Consider the following 19,607-nt stretch of genomic DNA (forward strand, 5'->3'; position numbering starts at 1 on the left):
CCTCCCATTGCTTGCCTGATGCCAGTTCCCTGTGGAGGGAACAACTGCCTGTTTCTTTAAGGACCACACACGAAAAAACCCCGTTCCCATCAGCATATCAAATGCTGTGATTCTGGCACCAAGGGGAGCATGTCAGGGCTGGCTCTGGCCCTCCCAGTGCCAGCCTGGTATTGCAGTACCTCTAGGCCTGGTGCCAGTCTGCTGTGGGGGGCACCACACCTGCCCATTTTTTTTTTTTAAAGGGCTACAAAAGTGGTTCCCGTCAGCATCTTGGCTTTTTGGCTAAAATCAAGCATTTTTGGCACCGAGGGGAAGATGTCAGGGCTGGCTCTGGCACTCCTGATACGGCCTGGTATTGTGGTCCCTCCAGGCTGGGTGCCAGCTCCCTGTGCAGGGAACACCTGCACGTTTTTTTTTTAAGGGCCAAGAAAAGAAAAAGAAAAGAGGTTCCCATCAGCCCAACGTTTGCCCAATACAAGCCATGTGTTTTATAGTCATGCTCAGTGTTGGATGCATTTAATCAGCTTTGCAGTTGCTTTCCATTACTGAGCACATGCTGATTCTGGAAACGGTGTAACGATAGACAATGCATTCAGTGAGGTTTCCTTGTATGCAAGTGTAAGACAAAGGGCTTTTTCCCCATGCTCAGGGAAGACCAAGAAAAAAACCCCTCATCTTGTATTCAAGTAAATACAGTAGATGTTTGGCCCTGTATTCATACCACTGATATAAACCACACGTAGTCTCTTCCAAGAATAGCCCAAATTTAACAAGGTATCAGTTCAGTACAGCCAACATTTCCTTTCACACATTGGAAATCAGCTGCTATGAGACACAGCTACGAAAACGGACTTTTAGGTTCAGGTCTAATTTAGTTTGCATCGCTCCAAGTCAGGGATAATCCCACTAGAGTAACATGATCAGGCTCAGGCTGAGGAATTGAGGTCTAGGAGGAGTCTGGTTTGTGCTCAACACCTATAGTGAAGGGGAGGATGCCCTCTCGGGCAGAACGGCTGTGGAAGAGGCCAAGAGGGAGGGAAGCACCTCTACAGAGGCTCCATGATAATGCAGCAACAGATCCCTTCTATTTGCACTTAAACATCTTGCCTAAATTGCTGGTCTAAGTCAGAAATAAACCCCTTACAACTGCATAGGCAGAGAAAGCTTGTGATCAGAGGCATACCATCTGACCCCTGAACTTTTACATTATCCATCTTTTACTAACAATGGATACTAAGAATTTATCTATGTTAAATTCTTGGAAGTACAGCATGTCTGTAGTGCATATCAAAGGAAGAATGTAAGCAGCAGGTGCAAGTTCATTAGGAAACGTTTCCTCAGATACATCAGTGCTACAAGAGGGTTTAAAATTTTATCCTAGCAGTTCTAGGCAACCTACTCTTGATTATGAGGGGGGTTGGGACAGTATCAGGACAAAAGGTGTTCACCCTCTCTGCTTTTAGCTATATGACACAGCACTGCCTGCCAAAACACCAGCCTGAAGATGTAGGTACAGGCGCTAAAAGTACTGTGTGGACTTGGATCCCGATTCTCAACACCAGCTTGTGAAGGCATTTGCTCCTGTGGAGCGTGGCTCTGAAATGCTACTTCTCACATGAAAATCTGGAGTAAAAGAGAAGATATTGCCACAGGAGCGCAAGTCCCTGAATGGCACTTGAGAATCAGGACCAAGGTTTTGCAGGAGTATGAAACTGCAAGATTAGCTACTGAGACTAGTAGTTTGAAGTCGTATGCATCCCGGCTTCATCAAGCAAGAGATACAGTGGAGCCACTATTTAAATGCAAGGCAGGACAGCTCAGGAGTTGTTCCCAATCATGGTTTCCAGTTTGCTATGCTAAAACACACTGGTCATATGGCAGTAGTAATTTTGGATGCCTGTTGCATTTACCCAAGGAAACCTCCTTTTCAGAGACCATAGCCCAACCAGCATCTCACAACCACATCAGTTTATGATGCATCCTCTTAGGCACCTCCATCCTGTAAGGAGCACATTAGAGCACTGAGTTCAGTGCCTACGTCTTGTACAATCCCCCATGACACAGGGTTACCCAGGGTTTGGTCCAACCTTTGCAGAGACAGGCTTGCAAGGCCAGATTCCCGGTTTTTGCTGGTGCATGCAAGGGTTCAACCACAGTCGCACAAAAAGCAACTGAAACCCATTACCCTAAGGAACAGCACCAAACTGCGAACGTCCGAGGCCATCCCAGGTAAAGAATAGTTAAGCATCAATTATTATTTCTTCAGGTAGCTGCAGAGAGGGGGGAGGTCTTCATGATCAACCTCTTTCATTAACACATGCCCAATCAGGTTGTGGATAAAGTGTCATTAATGACGGCATACGTATGATTGTAAACCTGGGGGAAGTGGAGAATAATAGTCCTGAGCTGGGGGAAGAACTGAACAAGAGCTGAGATTTCCTGGGGTCTGGCCTGCACCCATCCACCCCGGCATGAGTCTATTTTGGCATTTCTATTGCACGATCTGAATGCTAGTTAAACGTGCATTTAGCTTGCCGATAAACTGACACTCTTGAGAGAAGACAGGTGGGCTCTCTTGACAGAGTAAGCTCTCTTCATCTCAGTTTGGGGACAGGGGGCTTCCCTTCACTCTCCCACGCCTCCACCTCCCCCCTCCCCAGCTCCCAATCAATGCAATGGTTAAAAGTTTTTACCGCAAGGCACTTCCAAGGATCGCTTCGTCCAGCCGCCTGGAGGAACCGGTCGAGGAAACCGGCAGAAACGACCGTGGAAGCATTAACATTCCACGGCAGTTAAGGGCGAGACCTGCAAGGCGTCTTCACACATGCTCCGGGGCGAGGGGTGCTTTAATTAAAGCAGCTCTTGGGAGCCGCTCGAATAAAAGTGTCCCTAGTGTCTCATGTACTCAGTGTCCCATGCTTCAAAATGGCAGCAGGGGGGTTTTAAGTAAACCTCATTCAACTTGGTGAATACACGATGGCAGTGGAAGCGTTTTAACTAAATCTCGTTCGACTGGGTGAATACACGATGACAGCAGGGGCGTTTTAACTACAGCTCGTTCGACTGGGTGAATACACGATGGCAGTGGGGGCGTTTTAACTAAAGCTCGTTCAACTTGGTGAATACACGATGGCAGCAGGGGCGTTTTAACTACAGCTCGTTACCCCTGAATTGTGCCTTAGGCTGAGATGACTTCTCTAACAGATAGTAACAATGTGAAAACCTGGCTAAGCTGACTAAAGTCAGGTTTGTAAGACATCAAATTTCCAAATCCAGAGAGATGACGGACTTTGTTTCTGATATCTGGCCAACATCACACGGTTGGTTTTTTTTTATGGCTGCATTTATAAAAGTTGAAATGCAACTGGCTTTTTGTTTTCTTAAATCACAACAGTTTTCTTATACTAAGGAAAGATAATAGGGTAGCATAGGTAAATAGTGGATTTGGTGTATGGGATGTGGATTTAGAAAGAAACGGAAATCTGCAAGACAGGGGATTATTGAAGGTAAACTGCCTAGACATAGGGGATCACTTTCAGAAAGGGGAATCATTTTCACTGAACCTTTACCTAAGTTTTGGTGCATTTGAAAAGCATACCCATAAACACACTAAATCTGTTACTTGTTGCTGAATGACAAACACAGCCCTGAGTCTCTGGGAGCTGCACGTGGGAATGCAGGTAAAACGCGATAGGCAGAAACCCGGCACGGCACTGCCCAGGCCAGGTCACTTCTGGGGTTGCACAGGCAAAACGGCAGTCACGGAGGGAGCTCTCAGGAGAGCCCCATCTACATCAGACAGCTCTGAGCTTTCTTTGGCTCTCACTTAGAGATTCAGATACTGGAAGCTCTTCTGCGGGGAGGAAAGGGGTGTCCCTCTGTCCATCCGTCATGGCAGGTAAGTACCAAGGTCAGGGCTAAACCCCTCAAAATGCGGTACAGACTCACAGCAGGACAATTTTTCCCAAACCCAGTGAGGTTTTCTTTGCTCCAAGCCCCGCTTATCACCACCCCCTTTACAACTCCAGTACAGTGAGATTCCTTAGCAGCTTACTTGTAATATTAGCAGTAATATTAGCATCACTGCAAGGCAAGCATTTATTACCTTCATTTTTTTTGCTCCATTGCTACCACAAATCCCTACCAGTTCTGTCATCTCCAACAAAGGGGAGAAATGATTCACCAGTCCTCTCCTGCTACCTTCTCCCTACATCCTGGGCTTACTGACTGCATCTGTGAAGGACAAATGCTTTGGGTCTACTTAATTCAAGCGCTGTTTGTTTGGTGTAGGGCTTAGGAAGATCATGCTAAGAACTGTGGAAGCCCTAACAAGACTAAACCAAAGATACAAAGCTTGATTCAGTGCCACCTTGAACTGTCCCCTGCACCTCTGCAAACTGGATGTAACATGCATTCTGCTCTTGTACCCATTTTGCCCAGGTCTGATTATTGAGGTAATGCGGGGAGCGAGACTAGCAGGAAAAGAGTGGGTTAACCTGTCTCAAGGTTTCTAATGTTGCATAGGGACAGAAAAATTCTAATATAATAAAAGCCTTACCATGTCCGTCTGTCTGTCCGTAATGCTCCAGGCCAACTGTGTGTGTACGGCCCGGAGCTGTAGGACAGACAGACGGACAGGTGGAGGTAGAGGTGGGGGTTGAGGCAGATGGGGCCAGGCCGTGCTCCCCACTGTGGGGAATGGTCAATGCGGGGGTGTGGCTTGCGGCTGGGGGGCGGGGAGTATGGCGTGCCACCATGCGCAGGGGCTAGAATATGTGGCGCGCAACCACAGGGTGCCCCGAGGGGAGCAGGCAGGGGGGCACGGGCAGTGCCCACTGAATGCAGCACGTGACCAGGTGGCAGGGCACATCCCCCATGCACACTCCCGGTGTGGCACCCTGACACCATGTGCTCCCACCCCACTGTGCCGGGAGCACCAAAACACGGGAGGGGTAGTGTGAGTGACCGCAGGGTGCTGCGTGCAAGGCGCACCCTGCCCCACATGCTACAGCAGCAGGTGCTCCCCGCAGCTCACATGCTTCTTCCCACGTCGCCACTGGGTGCCACGAGGGGAACGGGCAGGGGGCTGCGGGCAGTGCCCACTGGCTGCAGCACATGGCTGTGGGGTGGGGCGTGTGCGGCATGTGTGTGTGTGTGTGTGTGTGAGAGAGAGATCTGAAGTGTTGAGTGGAGGCGCACAGGGCCGGACACAAGAGCTGGAGGGGGTTGCGTGCAGCTAGATGCGTAGCGGCAGCAGCATGGGACAGTGGGTGTTGGCACTCTGTCCCCGCCACCCGCCCGTCATTCTTGATGAGCACTTCGCTAGTAATAATAATAATAATAGGTTCTTCTCTTCCCGTCTCAACTCTTTCCTGGAAGTACCAGGTACGCTGTTGAGTGGGTGTCACTGAGTCAACTGCTGACATATTTGCTCCTCTGTCATTTGAACAGGATTAGTTTCCATTCTCACTGCTGAGAGAACCAGAAGCAGACTCATTTCTTCTCCATTTTGCACTAAACATTGGTTTACCATTCCCCAGTCTGTTCCTCCAAGTCCTGTTCTCCAGGCATCCCCCTTCCCCCATGTTAATAGTTTGAGGTTTGCCATGTCCTATGGAGGACCAGAGAGGGCATTAGGACAGTAAAAATTGCATTAGGACTGCACCTCCCTTCCCCAAGCTGATCAACACTGGTTAGCAGCTCTCCATTTCCAGGCTGTTATAAGTACGGCCATCTAGTATAGCGTGAGGCCCAGGACATGAGGTTGAAGTGCTAAATCCTGCCCCTCCAGAAGCAGGAATTCTATAAAACAGCTCAGCATGGTCCCTCTTTTCCATACACATGCATAAGCAAATGGGTCAGTTTTAACCTTAGTAACCTGTACCTTATTGATGCCGCGGCTATGGGCTTAGGCATTGGTGCCTGCACACAACTATGACCATGACAACTGCAATATCCAGGTCCCGGAGCAAGTTCTTTCACAGACCATAGTTAAGGGGCTTACTCCTATTACGCCTATTGCCTACCACACAGCTTCTGTGCATCTCTGTGTTCATACATCAGTGTCTAGTTGAGATAAATGGAGTAGACGATTGAGGTGGCAACACAGTTGTGTTCCAGGAGATAGCAGCAGCATGCTATACAAGATAGGTGTGCTGCTGCTGCTGAAGATAAGGTCTCACTGTTAATGACCCTGTCCCCCAATGCTTTGAGTCTCAGTATTTTTAATTCACAGTGAACAACCCTGAGGCCTATGAGAATAAATAGTCTGTTCTGACCATCACAACAAGTGAGCGGCTACGTTGCATTGATGTGGAACGCACTTGTCCAAAGCCTGAACTGCTACAGAAGGAGTAGCGACTATATCACACGTGTCCCTTCTCTTGCAGCACAAGAAGAAGAATCACCAAGGGGAGAAAACGGCTAACACGACAGACAATCTGACAAGCGCAGCTTGCAGGTCCCTATAGAGGGGTTACTACTTCTGTCTTTAAAGAGATCTAAACTCCCCTAAACAGCCGTGCCTGCTCCTTAAGAGCAACGAGATAGATCTTCTGTCTTTGCCTTTACTTTTTACCATCTAGTTTTGGTTTGAAGATCCCCCGCTCAGGCCCTGGGGGGGGGAGAGTGGGGGCAGACACAACAGCTTGACTTGACATTCCTTGGTGTCTATAATACAGATGAAATCCAGTCTTGGCATCCCTGATGTTTGATACTACTACTTCTAAATGTTATGCTGGAGTATGGCAGTTCAGCGGGATGTTTGATGAGCAGGGATCCTGCTTTTCGCCGATTAAAAAAAATCCTAAATTTTCTGATTTAAAAACAAAACCAAACCAAAGTCCACATTTTTCCGGGATTAAAACACCCCTATATACACACACACACACACACACACACAGATCCATACATATACATATAGACACTAGCAAAGTGCCCGTCAAGAACGACAGCCAAGCAGCAGGGACAGAGCGCCACCGCCCCACATCCACTGCACGCAACTGCCCTTGGCCCCTGCTCCATGTCCGGCCCCATATGCCCCTCCCCAGACACCCACCCATCCAACCACACACCACACCCACCCACCCAGGCACATGACACACGCCGCCCACACACACCCAGGCATAACACGTTGCCCACACACACCCAGGCATATGGCACACGCCACCCACACACACCCAGGCACATGACATGCTCCCCACGCACACCCAACCACCCCTCCCCCCACACACATACCCATGCACCCCGCCACCCGCAGCAGATGGGTGCTCCTGGTGTGGGGAGCGGCATGGTGCATGGTTGCAGGGTGCCCCATAGGAAGCGTGCACAGGGGACATGCCCTGCCCTGCAACCATGTGCTGCATTTGATGGGTGCTGCCCGTGTCCCCCGCCCTCTCCCCTCGTGGCACCCTGTGATGGTGCGCCACACCCCACCCCCAGTCGCAAGCCATGCCCCCGTATGACGGCCGGTCCCCGTAGTAGGCACAGCCTGGCCCTGCCCACCTTGGCCCCACCTCCACCTCCGCCTGTCTGCTCCGGGCTGCACACGCGCAATTGGCCTGGAGCGTTACAGATAGATGGACAGAGGTGGCTTTTTTTTAATATATATATACATATACACACACATCCACATACATACATTGAGGGGCTGGAGGTCAGGAGTGAGGGGCACTGGCAGGGCGGGAGGGAGGGGGGGGCCTCGAGTCCAAAAAGGTACTCCAAAAAACCACTGTACTAAATCACACCCTAAAGACAACTGACTGAGATGGCCAGAGGGGTGGGCGATAGCTGTGAATTTCTGCATCTGTCTGACCCAGCCCTCAGTACTACTGCCGTTCAGGGATGTAAAGGTTTAGATATGTGGCAGAGAGTGGTGGGGGGAAGAAGGGGAATAAAGAAGAAAAGAAAGAGAAAGACACCAGAGGCTAGACAGAGATCTGCTACACATTGCTAGCGTCTATGGTGCAGCCAGTTGACTAAGGAGCAACACAGAACCGTGACTGCACCCAAAGGGCATTAAAAGGGAAAGTTTCACCTGAGATGTTGCATGCAAAAGCTTCCTCTACTTCGCTGGCAGCCCGGGACTGCACAAACCTCAGCTAACTGCTGCTGGGCCAAATGAGCCCACGGGCAGCCCACAAGTTAGATCAGCTCATGAAAGGGAGTCAAAAGAGGAATAACAATATTCACAAAGCAGGAACAGGAGCACAACCTCTGGGATATCAATTGTGGCATTTGAGATGTTCCCACTTCGATGGAGGTCATTAAAGAGAGCCGGTCTGCATTTTAAAACTCCCTCTTCCTCCTGGACAAGAGAGAGCTTTCCTCATATAATCTGGTCATTTTAGAACGCGCCTGCCTGGTACGACGTTCTCCTTGCACTTGCAGTGTCTTTAAACACAGCAAGCTCTGCAGAGAAGCAGCTAGCAGGGTTTTCACCAGTTTTGCAGCAACAGTTATTAGCACTATCAATGTGCCAATACCACATCCTGCCTTCTAGCTGAGGCTATTTCCTGTGGACAAACGCGGAGGATTTAACTTGCTGCTCTTAAGGGGCAAGTGCAGGTGCTCAGGGAGGTTAGGGGAGAGTGGATCCCTAGCCTAGTTTACCCATGTGTAGACCTTACACTTAGATCCTTAGTTAGGTTGATCCAAGCAAGAACTGTACAGAAGGTCCAGGAAGATTAGACTGGTCAAAAAAGGGCCGACCTCATCAAATGTAGCTGTGCCCCGGAGGTGCACTAATTCAGAACAGGTACAGTTACACCGATCTACCTGACCTTCTGTAGGCACTGTGAGTGCGGTGCTGCATCTGGGAAAGCCCAGCTGCTGGCTTCAGCCCCAGGGCTGCGCTTTTCCTAGCTGCAACCCTCCCCCCCCCCGGGCACTGGGCTACTCTGGCATTTGCTGGTGCCAGATGCCAATCAAAGTAAGTCGGGTAGGGGGGAGGGAAGGGGTGGCTTGGTTTGCTGGTGGGGGGGCAGGGGAAGAGCTAAAAACAGACCCTGGTCCGAGTGGGGGTAGGGAAGAGAGCCCTCCCGATTCTCACCAACCCCCTCCTGCCCGTGAAGCTGCCAGCTCCACTGATCTGCACCCGCCCTTCCCCGGCTAGCTTCAAATTGGGCTCCCAGCATCAGTGAATGCTGGTAAAACTGGGCCCTGGAGCGGTTTGTGGGATCAGGGGTGGTTCGATGATACCAGGGGGTTGGCGAGGTCAGAGAGCCTCTCCAAACCCTCCTCAGATCCCACTAGCCCCCTGACCCCTCAACCAACCCCTCCCTGCAGACCCTGCCACCCGCCCACAGGGCCGTGCTAGCCCCCCCCCGATCCTGTCGGTCTCTCCCCCTACCCTGACTTACCTTAGACCAGGCTCTCAGCACCTATCTAATTACTGAGTTAGACTGGGGGAGGGGGGCATTTTTAAACCACTCTAACTCCCCAAACTGTAATGTCTTTACAAAGCCAAGATGTTCATATTAATGCACAGCGAACTGTTTGATTTGTATTACAGAAACTTATAATGGTGAAGATGCAAGAGACAGAAAAGCAGGGTTTGTTAGGGGGTAGAGGGTTGGAAGGGGTTATATTTAAATGTTTCAGGTAGTTCAGCAAGCAGATAAACAGAAGCAGGCCTGAGTGGGAATTGCCAAGAAGCAGGTAGCATTAGAGGTCTCCCTTCCTGTTTTTCCATATCTAGTTTTGGTCAGAAAGGGAAAGAGTGAAGAAATGAGTTTTTTCAAGAGACGAAAACTAAGGGTAAAAACAGATGTTGGCTTTGTGCCCCATAAAAATTGTGGCAGCACTAAGGTCAAGCAAACAGACATCCATACCCTTGGTCATGCTCCAAGTGCCCAAAATTTGTGGCCGTGACGTAGGTGGTATCCATTTGTGCCACTTTATTGTGGTAGGCCTCTAAGGCTTATGGCAGCAGAGTGGTAAGCTTGGAGCTGCTCATGCTCTCCAGCCACCCCAGGCAGCCCCTCCCAGGGTGTCAGGGGCCCAGTCCTGGGCACCTCAGACATTTCCATTCCCAGCGCACTCAGGATGAAGCCCTGAATCCCTAGGAGCACTTCCCGGGGTTCCCCAATATGAGATTTGTTGGTGCCCATAGACACTCCAGTGCAGTCCTGGGGCTGGAGCCACCAGTCAGTCCATTGGCAGCCCCAGCCCTGGGGCTGTACTGCTCTGGTGCAGTCTCCTGGGTCTCTGCAAGATAACCTTGGGTTTCCTCACCTACACCCCAGAGATTCCCAGGGAACACATTACCCACAGATCTTGCACGACAAATGGGCAGCATGTGTATTGCTTAATGAAGCGGATCTGCTGTGCCAGAACACGCTCCAGCGCTGCTGATCTGCTTCATTTAACAGGATCTATTTCAGCCAAATGAAATAGAGTAACAGAGCTGGTCCTTTCCTCATTAAAAAAAGACCTCACAAACAGGCAACAAATACACTATGGATCAGGAAGCAATTTGTGATAAAGCTTGCTGGGAAAAAAAAATGAATTTGAGGGACCCAAATTATTCGCAAATTCGGCAAAGAGCACCTAAGAGCTGACGTTTCAAGAACTTAAAATTCTGATTTAAAAAGAAAAAAAATCACAGTATTATCGAATCTATACTTGACTTAGTTTTAGGCTACTGTGTTCTGTTTTAACTACGTCTATATTTAGGATTTAAATTTGAACAAAAAAAAGAAGTAATTTTGACTCCAGTGAGACTGGTTGTTGATGATGAGTTTGTTCAACCTGAACCTAGTAGTTTCTCTTGCCCCTTCCCATATACTTGTGTTCAACCACCCATCGTCAGCTGCTACTGCGGCCCGTTGTAGGGTGAAAGCAGGCAGCATTACTCTTAGGCTACCGCTACGGACGACTGGTTTTCGGTTCTAACTCTGCTGTATCATCTCACTGGATTTGGGTGTTGGCTTCAAAGTGTTTTTCACGTCTGTTTACCTCAATTTCGAGGTGCTCGGTTCAACAGAGCACCTCTGAAAGGGGCGGCGGGGGCAAGAGGTGGGCAACATCTGGGTGCGTGCAGCTTGCATTGAATTTGAACCAATTCTTATCTAGTAACTAGGAGGTAGGCATTGCTGTTCTGTTAGGGCTCCATGGGCTAGAGACCTCCTTCAGATTTAATTGGTACAATTATAGTATTCTTTATTGAGCTGCTAGAGTACCCTGGCATGCCAGCATCAAGGGCATTTCAGAAACATAGATGCAATTTATTGATTACAGGGGCCAGTTTTAAAAAGAAAAGTGATTAAGCAGTTTGACTGCTCTTTGGGAGTAACCACCTTTGTTCGTGCATTTTCCGTTTTAAGAAAAAGAACTTTAGTACATTAAACACAAAAAAACTAGCTTACTAATGAGGTCAGTGTTCAGGAATTTAATTAGCTAGTCTGTGTACAAGGGCAACAACAGGTCTTTAGTTTAGTCTAAATGTCTGGGGTCTGGTCCTCTGCGACAGTGCTATCTATTGTGTGCTAAGCCACCCTGAAGGAGCAGATAAGGATGACTCCTGCATAGGCGGCTTTGCATGGCTGCACACAGCTCACGTGGGCAACTTTATGCCGTGAGCACTCCTTCAGATAGGGTGCAAGGAGGAATGGGTGGGAGGTATGCAAGAGCATGGAGTAGACTGCGTCCTGCCAGATCTTCAACCATTATAGAGACCGGACATAGGCAGCATGACCTGGAGCAGCCCTAGAGCTGATGCAAGTATCACCACCACTGGGAGTTGGGAACTTTTGAGGCAAGCATATTTAAGGTCTATGAGAAGACACCTACGCACCAAACTGGCATTCTGTTACAGTAACAAGGCAATAAAAACATAATTACTAGATTGGTGAATAAAGTACACAGATATGGGTGGCTCATTTTCGAAAGCAAGGCAGGAAGGACGCAGAGTTGGATAATTTTATGGAATAACTGAACAAATAAAGTGTGTGTGATAGGGCTGTTCGCAGACCATGAGGGTACAGATTAAGCAGCTTGCCTAAGCAAACTGCCCAAGAACACGCACGTGGTGATAAAGCTAGAAATGTATCCAGGCCTACGAGTCCTAATGTAGCATTGGAGCACTAAAGCATGCATCTTCTTTAGCCCTCGCCCTGTCAGTTTTACTGGGGATAAAGCTGAATACAAGTGTCAGCTAATCCTCAAGGAATACAGGTCCATCCAAAACCCATTAAAGTTTTTGCCCTTTTATGTTTGACCCAAGTCAGCCCTAACATTTCTCAGTGGTGTTTAATCCTGTACTTATTTGGGCTAAATGCCCATCTAAGCCAGGGATGGGCAATTATTTTGGCTGGAGGGCCACTTAATGACTTTTGGAGACCTGTCAAGGCCCATTTCCATCTCTGCCTCTGTCTCTTGCTCTCTCTGTCCATCTGTCTTCTCTCTACCCCTGCTCCAGCTCCTTCCCTGCTTCCCCCTCCCTCCAGAGCCCGCTGAAGCTAGAGTTCACCAGGAGCCCAGAGGCCCAGCTGTGGGCCCAGATGTGGACTTCCATCCCACCTGCAGGCCAGATCCAGTTAGTCGGCAGCCGTCCACCCGCAGGCCAGATCAAATCTGTTGAAAGGCCGGATCTGGCCCACGGGCCCTATTTTGCCCATCCCTGATCTAAACACAGGCAGTGGTAGTACTCTCTGCAGGGCAGTACTTTCTGCAGTCTTGCCACATGGTATCTTAACAGCCCTTACTGGTAGTTGCCTCTGAAGTCCGTCTCAAGTGAGATGTATTATTTTCAGCCAGAATGGTATTCAGGAGACATCGACATAATGGCCAGGGAATTGCAGGGTTGAGGAGCATAGAAGCATCTGACAATTCAGCAGTATCAAAGGCCATCTTCCATTCTTCAAGTACGCTCAAAAGACTTGAGTGGGATCCAGACCCCATTACAATAGATGCAGTGCAAACCATGTAGGAGACAGGCACCCCGGCCACAGAGAGCTTGCAGTCTAAATAGGCAAGACAGGTCTCATTCCATCCATCTTATCACTTGGGAACTGAAGCACAAAAGGTTAATTGGCTTTCCCAGTCACACAAAGTCCCCAGCTAAGCTCAAAATTGAATCCAGATCTCCCAAGAACCTGCTCAGTACCTCAATGCCAAGGCAGTTCAAGTCGACTTGCAGTTTAAAACAAAAACCCCACACAAGCCAAACTATCCAATGCTTTTCAGAATGACTTTACTATGCAGTTTCTCCTCTAGTCAGGCAGAAAGAGAATTAGATTCACTCTCTGCATTTGGATGCAGATGGGGCGGGGAGAATGTCAGAGAGACACTGCTTGGCTTGTCATTTCAACAATGCTTACAAGGCAATTTGGGTAAGAAACTACTACTAGAATCCAGGACCCATAAGACCTTCATGAGCTCACCGAATCCTGCTTGCGCGAGACCTGCGTCTCTTTGATCCTGATTGCCAACAGGCATACAGCAACATGTCCGGTTCCTTATCATATAGACAGAACAGTCCACAAACATACAGAGAATGCAAGCATGACAGATGTTAGACATGTGCATTCCCTGTGGGCTAAGGTAAAGTGTAATAGAAACTGATCCGCAGAACTCATTTGCTGGTTCTGTCTAGCAGTTTGCTAACATGAAAATAATGTACTCAAAATATGGTCACCAATTCCATTCTGGGGTGTTAAGGCATCTAATTACAACAGCATTTTGCTATAGTCGGTGTAGACTTTCACCTGTTGGCAGCACAGAGCCTTACTCAGAACTTATCTGGAGCGACAGCTAGCATTGCAAACTAGCTGCATAAGAGGAAGTAAGATTGATGTAATAAAAGCACACACTTTAAATATATACAAATCCATTTCTTCATATTAGTCACCCCACTTAAGTGAAAGTTATACACTTCTTCAGGGCTCAGTAAATCTTAGGTTGGAGGACAAAGCTGCCCTCCTTTTGCTATCAGCTGCCCTCTCCAGGAAGTTAGGAGCCCTTGTGTAATCAGGTAATGAGGCTGTGCAAGAAAGGGTGCAAACCCATTCATGTCCAAGTTTGGCCTGTGCTGAACATCTAACTGAACTAGGTAAGAAGCTGCAAACTCAACAAGAGTACTTTCAAACCAGAGCTCCTCTTGGGTCTTCTTCTTTCGTATGGGAGATGTAGATACAGAACAGCAACTATAATTTTCCCTTTAGGTTGAACCAGACAATTGTGCCAGGAGCAGAGTGTATCACTGTGATAACTCCTTCGTATTTATGGACTGGGCACTGAGTCGTTACACGTTCCATGGTCTGTTCTGGGTGACCACAGTTGCACACTGGAGAGTTTTTAATTTTCCATTTGTGCATCAAGTATCCGCATCTCTCATGGTTTGTGCGGATATGGTTTAGAGTTGCTCATGAGCATCATGAGAGGTCAAAGCCGGGGGATCTTCTTCATCAGATCTATCAAGATGTTTATTTGGGACATCCTCTGGGGGTGTTCCTAGTACAGTCTTGAAGGTTTCAGGCTCATTCTGTTTGCCTGCATCATATTGGGCACTTAGGCTCTGTGCTCCTTTCCTTTCCACAGCTAAATTTGAGTTAGTTTACAGCCATTTCTTCGTTACTGTGAAATTCATAGCCTAACTGAACCGATACCCTCCAGATTCATTAGTGCATCCTTAAAAGCATGATGCAAGGGGACCAGGGTCTGTTTGTCTCTCTAAAGAGAGAAGCAATGTGTTTAAATTTACTGTGGCTTTTTTCCCCTTTTATGGAAAGGCAAGAGCGTGTCCAGATTTCTCTCTAACTGCATGCGTGCCACCATATTACTTTAACTGGTCTCTCCTGTTCTTTTGATAGTCTATCCTACAAAGAGAGGAGCACTGCCCTGGATTCAGCAGAAAGGGCAGCATGCTCTTTTCTACTACATCCAGTCACTCCTCTTTGTTCTGCAAGACACAGCGGAGAACATCTTGCACCACGAGCAGAGAGAGTCTTGTGCATGCTGCTTCCTCGACACCAGTGAGCGGTTTGCGTCTTTTTTTAAGAATTTTTTTTACAGTATGAATAAGAGTAGGGGCTTCAGGGAGCAAAGAGGCAGAAATAAAAAAGCAAAACCATGAGCATCTTCATCTAAAACTCTCCAGACAATTACCATTACAAAGCTCCACCAAGTAGAGCAGAAGGATTAATAGCACTTTATATTCACTAATTGAGAAGCAGAGTTGCTGTTATTTCTTTAGTTCTAAGAAATTTTTTGCTCAACACTATCTTCAAGAATACTATTTGGAAGTGTCCAGAGCAGGGGTGGGCCAAATTTGGCCCCCAGCTGCTCCCCCACCCCCAGTGCTCCACATGACGTTGAACTTTACCTGCTCCTGCCAGGGCCAAGTCATGCTCTCACCAGCCTGGGCCCCATACACATACACATATATAGTGGTGTTTCATTTTAAAATCATGGAAAAAACATGGATGGGGGTGGCATCTTAAAACAGAATTTGTGTGTGTGTGGGGGGGGGGGTATTAGAGAATTTGTGATCTTTAAACAGAGAAAACCAACACAGATCTATGAAATCTAAGATCCCTGATTAATGTTTTTTCCTTCTATAGGAGCCCAAGATGAGCTACATTAGGTCACCCAAGGGCTCTAGGAATGCAGAACTGACTTTATTCAGCCACTTGGACAAGCACCTTGGGTCCGCTCAAGATTTAACAGCGTGATAACTATTGAGCTTTTACCATGAGAATGAAAACTCACTAACCAACAATGAGAAGAGAACCTGAAGGATAAAAGTGCCCAGGAGGCAAGCACAATATTGGAAGCCCAACAAGAAACCGTTCCGATTCGACAGACACACAAGGAGGATGTTAAGAGACAAATGTGGATGCATACGGAGCTTCTAGTATGCATTTACTTCAAACGCAGAAGGAAAGCACACAGGCAATGGAAGGATGGGTACATCAAAGAAAGATACCGGGACTTGCAGGAGGAAGGGAACAAACTGAGGGAAAGACAACAGGTTGGGGAGTGTGTCTGAATGAATTCAAGTCAGCAGGACCTGATAAACCTCACCCCGGAGTACTGAAGGAACTGGCAGAGATCTCAGAGCCCTCGGCAGTAACATTTACGAAGTTGTGGGACCCGGCAAGGTACTAGAGGACTGGAAAAGGTCCAATGCCGTGTCGCTCCTACAATAAAGCAGAGGAGTAACCGGAGAGCTACAGACTGGTTAGCATCACAATACCCAGGAATTTAATGGAGCATATTATAAAAGGATGTTCATTTGCAAGCATCTGGATAAGGGAAAGCTGATCAAAAGCAGTTACAGTGGATTTACCAAGAACAAATCATGCCAAACAATTTTGATCTTCTTTGATGAAGAAACTACTAGGGTGGATAAAGATAATGTTATGAACCTGGTGTTCCTGGACTTTTGATGGAGTCCTTTTTCCAGTCTTTTAGTACCTTGCCCGTGTCCCACAACTTTGCCCTATATAACCTTCTAACCTTCTCAAACAATCTGGAGAAAGGTGGGATAGACAAACTACTGTAAGGTGAATAGACACATGGCTCAATAGCCACAAGCAAAAAAGGTATGTATAAAATGAATCCATGTCAGAATGGCAGGAGGTTTCAAGTGGAGTCCTGCAGGGACCCGTCTTGGGCCCAGTGCTGTTCAACATGTTTCTTAAATTACTTGGATGCTGCAAGTTTGCAGATGACATGAAACTGGGAAGTACTGCAAACATGCTGGTGGACAAGAGTGCAGTTCAAAAGGATCTTAAAAAGACTGGAAAACTGGGCTGGAGCTAACAAGATGAAGTTCAGTGCTGACAAATGAAAGGCACTGCAACATGGGAAGAATAATTAAAAACACAAATACAAAAATATATATAACTGGCACTACCTAGCTGGGTGGCAGCACTATGGAGAAGGATTTAAGAGTCTTTGTGGATCACAGACTCAGTAGAGGTCTGTAGCATGATGCAGTTGCACAAAAGGCCAATGCAGTTTTGGGCTGCATCAATAGAAGCATTAGCTACCAGACACGGGAGGCGATAGCACTGAGCAGGGAAGCACTGGTTAGACCTCACCTAGATTATTCTGTGCAATTTTGCACTCTACATTTTAAAAATGACATAGAGAAGATAGAGAGTGTCCAGAGGCAGGCAACAAAAATGACAAAAGGGCTTGGAAGGCACGTCATACAAGAGATCAAAGGAAATTACATCTTTTCTGCAAGCTGAACAGGCGTAAGAGGGGATGTGACAGCAAGTCTTCAAATATCTGAAGGGCTGCCATAAAAGGTGGTTTCCCTCGTCTTTCTCTTCTAGTGCAGAACACAGACCTATGGCTTAAGGCTGCAGCAAAGTAGGTTTAGCTTGGCTATCAAGGGTGGGGGGGACCCACAAAACCCCTCTCCACTGTTGTAAGAGGCAGCAGAATAGGCTGCCTAGGAAAGCATGGACTCTTCGACAGTGGAGGTGTTCAAGAAGGCTGCGCAAGCATCAGTCAGGGATGACCTGGCACAGCCTTGTTCATGTTCTCCCAGGAGCATTTCCCATGCTTCTGGGCTTCACTGCTGCCACATGGGGCTGGGAAGAAATTAGATCCCTGCCTCCCCCTCCCCACAATTGCTGCTACATGATTAGGGGGTTTGTTCACCCCAACACCTTCCTCAGAAGCACTGGATGGTGGCTGCAGAGGATTTTGACTGGGGTGTCCCAATGCTCCTGCTGGGACTAGCTCGAGGATCTTGCCCCTTTGCTCCAGGTCAAGCAAATTGCCATATTTGGCATCAGGAAGGCTTTTTATCCCAAAACTGGGAGGTTTTGCCAGGAGTGGGCATGGTCCTCCGCTTTGGATCCCTCCAGTGTATTGTAACAACCCCTGCAGCAGCAGGGCATTGGCTACTGTTATCCCCCCCCTCCCCGTTTTACTTGTGGCAGGTCCGGGTGTTATATGCCTCGTGGCCATGTCAGGGTTGCCTCTAGTTTTGCTAATAGGTTAGATTTGTATGGAAAGGTTTGGCTAGGGATGATCCTGCCTGTGGCGGGTGGGTTTATTTCCAGCGGTCCCTTCCAGCTCTACTTTTCTGTGATTCTGTGAACTTGGCATCTAACACTTTGCTATGCCTGATACTTTTCACTTCTCTCCAGACTCCCCAGACATCCCACGCAATCCTCCCTGCCCCACTAAATTAAGTTTGAACTTTATTCTAACCAATTTTAAGCCAGGGAAGGGAGGAGAGGGAGAGAGAAATTCTTAGGCAGGTTTTTTGTTGTTGTTGTTGCAGACTGATAAAACCTGCCAACCAAAGGCCCTGTATGGGGGAAGATTTGTAAAGTACCCCAGGGATAATCCTAACCTTCTTTCACACAACAGTCATTCTGTACAGGTACTAACCTCCCCCTTTGGCTCCTTCTGCGACTGTAGTGAGCTGACCAGGCCCCAAAGCAAAGGACAGCTCAATTTGTCTGTTTGCATAGACGTGGGCCCTCATTGCCAATGCGCAAAACTAATTGTAAGGAGTCAAGATATTCCAAAGCAGATGCCTAACAAAGCCACCCCCTCAGCTATAACCATGTAAATAAGATGCAGAGAAGCAGTCAGCTAATTGCATGTGCTCTCAACTGCCAAAAGGCAAGAAATTTACAGTTAAAAGGTGGCTCTTCATCTTTAGGAGACACGTCGTTATATAAACAAGCTCAGGAGAATGGAAAAGGGGGGGGAAGGAAAAGAAACTAAACTAAGAGGGACATTTTATCCTTGCGCTTCCTGTCTTCTTTTCTCGGCTGAAGTTTAATTTCCTTGTTTTAAAACGCTATTTTTGGAGCTCATAAAGAATTATTGACCTAAAAGATTAAGAGATTTGTCATCCGTCCACTCTTTCAGAGATATAATTAGGTAGCTCTTTTCTCTCCTTTTTTAAAAAAAAAGTGCAAATATGTAATTTAGACTTTTAAAGAGCATGCTACTATATGAATGAGTCACTTTATTGGGTCTATGTGTGTTTCAAAAAAGTCATATGAAGGCATCTTTCATAGACATTCGGGCTGGAAGGGACCTCGGGAGATCATCAAGTCCAACCCCCCGCCCCAGGGGCAGGACGTCAGCTGGGGTCAAAGGATCCCAGCGAGATATTCTAGGTGCGCTAGCCAGTAAATACGTACGCTCGCATCTGTCCATCCATCTGCTTTAAAATTGACAGGAATCGATCCCGTGCCACATCCCCAACATGCGCTATGTGTAGCAAAGCATCTTAACATGCAATGATAAGACATGCACAGGGCAGCGATCGGTTGGCTATCTGTTACTTGCTCCCTCCCACTTCAAAAGCCAACCCCCCCACCCCAAAAGTTGGCAGGCACTTAGTTTCCAAATCCCCGCTTGCAGCAAAAAGGCTATTTGGAGTTGGGCTAGCTCGGTTTACCCCGTACCTCTCTCTCACCCGAAAGGGCTCCCGAAACCGGCTCGGAGCGCACTGTCCAGGCAAGGGGCGCTCTGGGTGCCGGGTCCAGCACGCAGAGCCCTTCCCTCGCTTGACAACGCCGGGCACGGACCGGGCAGCGCTATTCTTGCAACACCGCGCCTGGACATAACCCCTGCCTGGGCGGGAGGGAAGCAGCCCCGCGGCGCCGCTCTCCGCCTCGGGG

General features: G+C 48.0%; 1 protein-coding gene across 1 annotated transcript in view; it reads right to left on the reverse strand.

The window, feature by feature from the left end:
- ST3GAL1 (ST3 beta-galactoside alpha-2,3-sialyltransferase 1) overlaps nucleotides 1-19,547 on the reverse strand; it is a 121,247-nt gene extending 101,700 nt beyond the window's left edge. Inside the window, exon 1 of the mRNA XM_025202080.1 lies at nucleotides 19,392-19,547. The gene's annotated coding sequence lies outside the window, so the exon portion shown is untranslated. The remainder of the gene's footprint in view (nucleotides 1-19,391) is intronic.
- Between the last annotated feature and the right edge of the window lie 60 nt (nucleotides 19,548-19,607).

The sequence above is a fragment of the Alligator sinensis genome, unplaced genomic scaffold (genome assembly GCF_000455745.1).
Source record: "Alligator sinensis unplaced genomic scaffold, ASM45574v1 scaffold651_1, whole genome shotgun sequence".
Taxonomy (NCBI): Eukaryota; Metazoa; Chordata; order Crocodylia; family Alligatoridae; genus Alligator; species Alligator sinensis.